We start from the raw sequence: 7769 nt of genomic DNA on the forward strand, positions 1-7769 counted from the left end.
CAGAGGGTTGGTCCTGCCTCAATGTGATATGACAGACTTTGTTGATTCCCTGTGGTAGGTCTTACCCTTTCTGAGAAATGGATGGGGTGGGGTGAGGGAAAGATGGGGAGCAGAAGGAATCGAGAGACATATGTACTCACTCATAAGTGGCTTTTAAACATAAAGCAAAGAAAACTAGCCTACAATTCACAATACCAGAGAACCTAGACAAAAATGAGGACCCAAAGAGAGACAAACCTGGATCTAATCTACATGGGAAGTAGAAAAAGAACTCCTGAGTAAACTGGGAGCATGTGAATCATGGGAGAGAGTTGAAGGGGTGGGCAGAAGAAGGGAGAGGAGCAGAGAAAAATGTATAGCTCAACAAAATCAATTAAAAAAATTAAAAGAGGTTCTTTTCCCCCTTTGATGGGCTCATTGAGAATCTTGGATTCATTCTCAGTTTGTAGGTCAATTCGATTGTCTAGTCCTGTTTCTGCTCAGATGGAGCAAGGCACATCTTTTGTTCAACGTTCCATCTGGAAGGTACAAGGAGACCATAATGATGTGGGATTCCCCTTTGTATGCTGTGAATATGTTTTATTACCATTGGTTAATGAAGAGGCTGTTTCAATCAATGCTTTAGCAGAGTAAAGCCAGGAGAGAGAGAGAGAGAGAGAGAGAGAGAGAGAGAGAGAGAGAGAGAGCAGAATCAAAGAGACACCTTGTAGCTGCTGAAGAAGAAAGATGCCCAGAACTTTTACCAGCAGGCCACAGCCTTGTGGTGACAAATAGATGAATAGAAATGGGTTAATTAAAGATGTAAGAGCTAAGCCAGAAATGCACCTGAGCCATTGGTCAAACAGTGCTTTAATTAATATAGTTTCTGTGTGATTATTTGGGTCTGGGCAGCTGTGAAATGAAAGAGCAACCTTCACTTACACCATCAGGCCCACCCTGCCCTTGTTTCAGATGAAATACCAAAGCATGGAGAAGAAAGCATCAGTTATTTGTGGTGGACCCTGCAGTAGAGCTCCTGTTCCCCGATTCTTGATGCCTGCCTACTCCAGAGTACTTCCTCCATGCCAAAACCCCTTTGCTGGTTAACCTTTGGTTTTAGCAACATTAGAGCATTCGATTTCATATTCCATTTTCATAAAAAATGAAAATCAGTGTTCATTTTTACTCGTTTCTGTTCTCAGTTGAAGAAACCATGCAGAGATTTTTTAGATAGTCTGCTCTTCTTCCAATAAGGGAGGCAAATGGAAAAACTGAACATTTGAGTGCCTACTCACTATCTGCCAGACTCTTGGATACTTCACACCCTGCGATTCTCACAACAACTCTTTGATGTAGCTATTATAATCTCCAAGGCACAGATGGGAGCACGGGGAGAGATGCACAGGGAATTTAAAGAACTTGCTTAAGCTGAATTTCCTAGATTCTAAATGGAAGAATGAAGACTGAAGCCAAAGTGTCTGACACCAAGGTCTATGCCCTGCCCACTGCACCTCACAGATTCCAATTCCCCGTGAAGAGGTGATATGACTACCATCTGGTTAGAAGTACTTCTGCTTCGTTTCTTGTTTTGGTAGAACCCAAGTGTTTGCCTTCACCTTCTTCAGTTCCTAAGGTAGGGAACTGACTTCAGCTGAACCTTTTAAACTCTTTTTGCCTAGAACTCAGCAAGAAATAAGAGAAAGGTGTGCTTAAGCATAAATCCGACCCAATTCAACCAACATTTTATTTATTTGTTTGTTTGTTTGTTTTTCGAGACAGAGTTTCTCTGCATAGCTTTGGAGCCTGTCCTGATACTCTCTCTATAGATTAGGCTGGCCTTGAACTTACAGAGATTCGCCTACCTTTGCCTCCCAAGTGCTGGGATTAAAGGCATGCACCACCACTGCCCGGCTTAAACCACCATTTTAAATATTTAGGAGCTGTATCATTTTGAGTGATATCAGTAAATTCATTGTTCTTTAGTTTTTCTCTCTGGGAAATTAAGTTCCTAATAGTGTACCCCCATGGAAATATTGTGACTAAAATGAAATTAGGTATATAAATTACCAAGTACAACACCTAAAATGTTCAGTAGATAATGGCGATTATGCTAATTGTGCACTTGTCAGTGGAACTTTCCTTACCATTCCATTTGCTGTGTCTAGCTGATGCCAATGCATTTTAAACTCCCAGTTTCTATGTTATTACCCTAGGGATACCTTTCCTGACCACCTTAAGCTCTATTCATTGTTTCCTCAATGTGGTTCTTTTTTTTTTTTTTAAATTTATTTATTTATTAAAGATTTCTGTCTCTTCCCCGCCACCGCCTCCCATTTCCCTCCCCCTCCCCCAATTAAGTCTCCCCCCAGCCCGAAAAGCAATCAGGGTTCCCTGTCCTGTGGGAAGTCCAAGGAACCCCCACCTCCATCCAGGTCTAGTAAATTGAGCATCCAAACTGCCTAGGCTCCCACAAAGCCAGTGCGTGCAGTAGGATCAGAAACCCATTGCCATTGTTCTTGAGTTCTCAGTAGTCCTCATTGTCCGCTATGTTCAGAGAGTCCGGTTTTATCCCAGGCTTTTCCAGACCCAGGCCAGCTGGCCTTGGTGAGTTCCCAATAGAACATCCCCATTGTCTCAATGTGTGGGTGCACCCCTCGCGGTCCTGAGTTCCATGCTCGTGCTCTCTCTCTTTCTGCTCCTGATTTGGACCTTGAGATTTCAGTCCTATGCTCCAATTTGGGTCTCTGTCTCTGTCTCCTTTCATCGCTTGCTGAAGGTTAATATTCAGGAGGATGCCTATATGTTTTTCTTTGGGTTCTCCTTATTTATCTTCTCTAGGATCACTAATTATAAGCTCAATGTCCTTGGTTTATGGCTAGAAACCAAATATGAGTGAGTACATCCCATGTTCCTCTTTTTGGGTCTGGCTTACCTCACTCAGGATAGTGTTTTCTATTTCCATCCATTTGTATGCAAAATTCATGAAGTCCTTGTTTTTTATTGCTGAGTAGTACTCTAATATGTATAAATTCCATACTTTCTTCATCCATTCTTCCATTGAAGGGCATCTAGGTTGTTTCCAGGTTCTGGCTATCACAAACAATGCTGCTATGAACATTGTAGAGCATATACTTTTGTTGTATGATAAGGCCTCTCTTGGGTATATTCCCAAGAGTGGTATTGCTGGGTCCAGGGGTAAGTTGATCCCGAATTTCCTGAGAAACCGCCATACTGCCTTCCAAAGTGGTTGCACAAGTTTGCATTCCCACCAGCAATGGATGAGTGTACCCCTTTCTCCACAACCTCTCCAACAAAGGCTATCATTGGTATTTTTGATTTTAGCCATTCTGACAGGTGTAAGATGGTATCTTAAAGTTGTCTTGATTTGCATTTCCCTGATCGCTAAGGAAGTTGAGCATGACCTTAAGTGTCTTTTGGCCATTTGAAGTTCTTCTGTTGAGAATTCTCTGTTCAGCTCTTAAACCTTGTTTTCTTAAACCTGTGGTTCTTAAACCTTGTTTTCACCCTTCCATAACATGTACATGATATCAAGATTAAGTCTTTTATTGTCATCATTAACCCAGAAGCTCTTGAGAGGTAAGGACTGTCTATGTCTCAGTTGTCATTTTGTTTCCTATACAGCACAGAATAGGTTGGTGGTGACTGAGTATTCACCAGCCGGCATTTGTTACAGAGAGGATTAATAGCATGAAGAGCAATGGAGAAAGTTTTGTCTCAAAATAAACAATTAAACATACAATCCAACGCACAAGTAAATAACAGAGTGTGAGACAGGAACTATTCAGCTTTGGGGGACAGGGAGTAGACAGAAAGACAGAAAGGCATCCAGAAGAAGATTTAGGCCTTAAATTCAGATGCCTAATGACATTTTTTTCTCCAGCTCTGTTTTCTAAATTTTCCAGAACCTCCTTAAATAGCAGCAGCAGCTGGGGTCCAGGTCATCAAACTCAAGTCTCAGAAGTAGACTTCCCTTCTACACTATCACAGTCGCCTTCCTAAACACACACAGCTGTTTGGCTGGCCCAGGCTTCCAAACTGTGACTCATAAATGTTTGCTCTTGTGGAATTCATTGATGATAATGGTGTCAATGCAAGAGTCAGTCATGAACCATTCAACAAATGTAAAAAGATGAGAATAAATGACTACAGAGTCTTAAACCATGAATAAAGAAAGAAAAACATATACAAGAAACAGGGATCAAGCAGAAGAAAGAGACCATGAACGCTCACTAGGAAGGTAGCCAACAGGTAGTTTAAGCTGCTGTTGCTTCAAATGTGAGACATTTACAATTTTTACTTTAACAATGAAAAGTTGTGAGATTTTTAAGAGGTGCTTGGGGTTATGGGTGATCTGATTTGTGAAGAGTAAGTGTAGCTTCTGAGAGAGTGTGTTTGTTGTCCAGAGAATGGATTCACACAGATGGGCCTGGTCTTATCCCTCTGTATCTCAATTTGTTATATATTCTACATATATTCATACCCCTTCAGAATGGGACACTTGATAGAGCCTAAGCCGATGTTGGTGCCTTGCTCCCAGTTGCCTTTCTTTATAAATTATCCTCATCTATTTTCTTGTAGCCACAGAAAACTAATTTGATACACACAGCCAACACACAAGTACTTTTGTGGTTATACATGACCATTTTGTGGTCATATATATTTATGATGAGAGTGATGAAGAATTCAAGTTATGCTGTGCTGGTTCCTCCAGGCATGCTCCAACATGGCCATATCTTGACTTATTTCAATGCTCATGCTGTTAAAAATGTCTGTTTTCTAGTCTCTTCACCATCATATTTTCCATGTTTCCCCCCATTTAAAATGTGATTTTGGTGATAAAAATGGCCTCCAGGGATAGACTGTTGTGTATTGTCTCTAAGTAGAAGGAGATTGTAATGTATGTCACAGAAAATGCTCTTATATGATATTGTTAAACAAGCTTTACCCGGGTATGACACTAGTGTTGCTGTACATAATTTCAATATTGATTAGTCAACAAGATCTATTGACGTAGATGACTTTAGACAGAAACACACAAGAAGACTGTATGTTAAACAGGGAAAGAGAATGTCATGATCAGAATCTCATGGGAACTTTATTCTTATTTCCCCTATAGGTAATAATGTTGTTCTCTAAGTCAGTGTTCTTTGTGAGTGAAGACTCTAACAACCATGAATAACAGGCATAGATGACACGGATCACTGCACTTTCAGAACACAGTGAGTACCTCAAGCGTGCTCATTTGTCTGTCTTATAATTTCTGCGCTGAAGGCGCCGGCACACACATTATAAATTACCAAGCTTAGAGGCAGAAAAAACAAAATCTCCTTTGAATTCCACATTCAACCCTTCTCTACATTCAATTAGATCTTATAGGTGTCCTATGGGATTTAATGATGGCTGAATATTTGCTGGCAAGTTCTGTCTGGAATGAGAACCCAGGCTCCAAGGAGCACCTGAGAACTGCACCTAGGAGCAACTTCGAAAGAGGAGCTCTTTGAGGCTCACCTGTGGAGCTGAGGAAAGTCATCAACACCACTGGGATTCTTCTGGGACACATTTTGTCTTCTACAACTTTTCAGACTGCTTAAGTCAAAGAGTTTTCAAATGATTATCTTCAAACTGCAGGTCTGAGAAAGGGAGTCCTGTTATTAAGTAAGCAGTCCACTCCCCTGCCTTCAGCCATTCCTGATGTTCTTGTCCATGTGCCATGGAATGTTTGCCTTCCTTTATGCTGCATCCCCAAGGGTATTTGTACTTGCATAATTCTGGAGTTTTATTTCTGTCACATTCCAAAGGTTGCATACACCTGAATGATTCTGTCAATGTTTTCTTTCTGTCCTATTACCAAGGTTGTATGCACGGTACTCCTAGGCATGTGATTCTAGTATTTTGACCCAAACATCCTCAAGTGAAACTATTTGTTTTGGATGACAACTGTGGAGGGCTCAGAGAACCCCATAATAACTCAGCAGGTCCACAGACATATCACACTGCCAACGTACACACCAGAATGGATATTCACTGCTTAAAGTATGGTGGTTGTTTATTTAATTTTGTGTGTACTTGAAGATATCATATCTTGTTCATGGATGTGTGTAGCTGAGTGCATGTGCGTGTATGTGCATGGAGAAGGGTTGATGTTGGTGTCTTCTTCCATTGTTCTCCATCTCATTGTTTGCGATTGGGCCCCCCATCGAAGCTGGAGCACACTTATTGTCTAGACTGGCTGGTTTGTAGCATAAAGGATGTCCTGTCTTATCTCCCAGTCCTGGAGTTACAGACCTGTGCGTGCTTCCATGCCTGGCTTTCTGTAGGTACTGAGGATCTGAACTTAGATGTTTGAGCTTGTGTAACAATCATTTACTCACTGAGCCTAGCCTAGATAATGGGTAACCTTTTTATGCGAAAGGATAAATTATAGATGTCTAAATATGCAAATGCCCATGGAACTCAACCTACCCTCTGAGCCATTTACCATTACACAACCCCACGGAAGGCACAGGAAGTAGATTTAAGGAGAGAAAATACCTGTTTCATCCTGTCCCTTGCAGCTTGTCCTCAAATCTGGAGGGAACATTGAATTTTAGCAGAAATTTCCTGTCTCCATGACATGGAAGTCATCACTTTATTATAATTGTGAGGAGGCTTGGTGAAAAATGACAGCCTGCTTCCTCACCCTGACTCAAGATTTAGACTAAAATGGGCTAATTAATTATTTCTAATGTAATTTTCATCCTCTTTTCCATCTGATTGATTGGTGAATTAACCAACTGCACCTTTGCTACTGCAAGCAGAAACAAAATCAAATCATTTCCCCTGTGGGAACTGATCATCCCTTGCTGTCACCCACACTCCGTCCCTAAGGCTCAGAAGAAGAGTTTGTAGAGTTCCACTCAGCCTGTTCCTTGTCTGATGCGTGTCTGTGCCTTGATCCTGTTTTTATCTGCACATCCCCTTCACTAGTGGAGACTTGATATTTGAATATAAAGATGCCCATGCAATGCTCCATTACTTCTTGGTCATTTTGTTACATGCTATAACTAAACCACACCACACCACACCACACACAGATTGATTTTTTTCTTTTTCTTTGCTTGCACAGAAAGGTTCCTGAAAGCCTGTGCAATAACCAAACAGAGAAGAAACCAGCAGCTAGAGCCCAAATTTTAAGCAAGTGGGCAATGACCTCACAGATAAAGAAGACAGTTTGCATTTCAAAGCCTCAGTCAGCGCCATGCCGTGTCAGACAGTGGTGTTGAGAATATCTCTCAATGAATTTATTGGTACTGAAAAAGAAAGTCCTTGGCCAGCATCAAGTTAACCAAGGACAGATTCATATCCCTTGGGTCAGAGATGTGAAATCAAGGAAGTAAGATAGGAGTAGATTCAGATGTGAAATAAAGATAGTAAGATAGGAGTAGATTCACAACTAGGTAGATGACTTACTGAACAGACCAATCCTGAGCTCTTCCTGTATTAATGAAGTAGACAGGAAACTAGCTCAGGAACCATGATGTAGTGATGAACTCTTGGAATTCAGAGCTTGCCATATATTTTTGGGAGAATGAAGGATATTCAAACTGATTATACTTTGTTTTATCTGTTTTATTTTAATGAGCTTTCTGGCTATTATTTTAAATTTTATTCCTGAATTATGCACACCCCACAAGAGTTCTGGTGAAACTATTCTTCAGAGAACCCTTTTGTCCTTTGAGGATAAACTTTTGGAACCACATGGAAAGCAGTCTATCTAGAAGTTTCCAAGT

This window comes from Microtus pennsylvanicus, chromosome 12 (genome assembly GCF_037038515.1).
Source record: "Microtus pennsylvanicus isolate mMicPen1 chromosome 12, mMicPen1.hap1, whole genome shotgun sequence".
NCBI classification, from domain to species: domain Eukaryota; kingdom Metazoa; phylum Chordata; class Mammalia; order Rodentia; family Cricetidae; genus Microtus; species Microtus pennsylvanicus.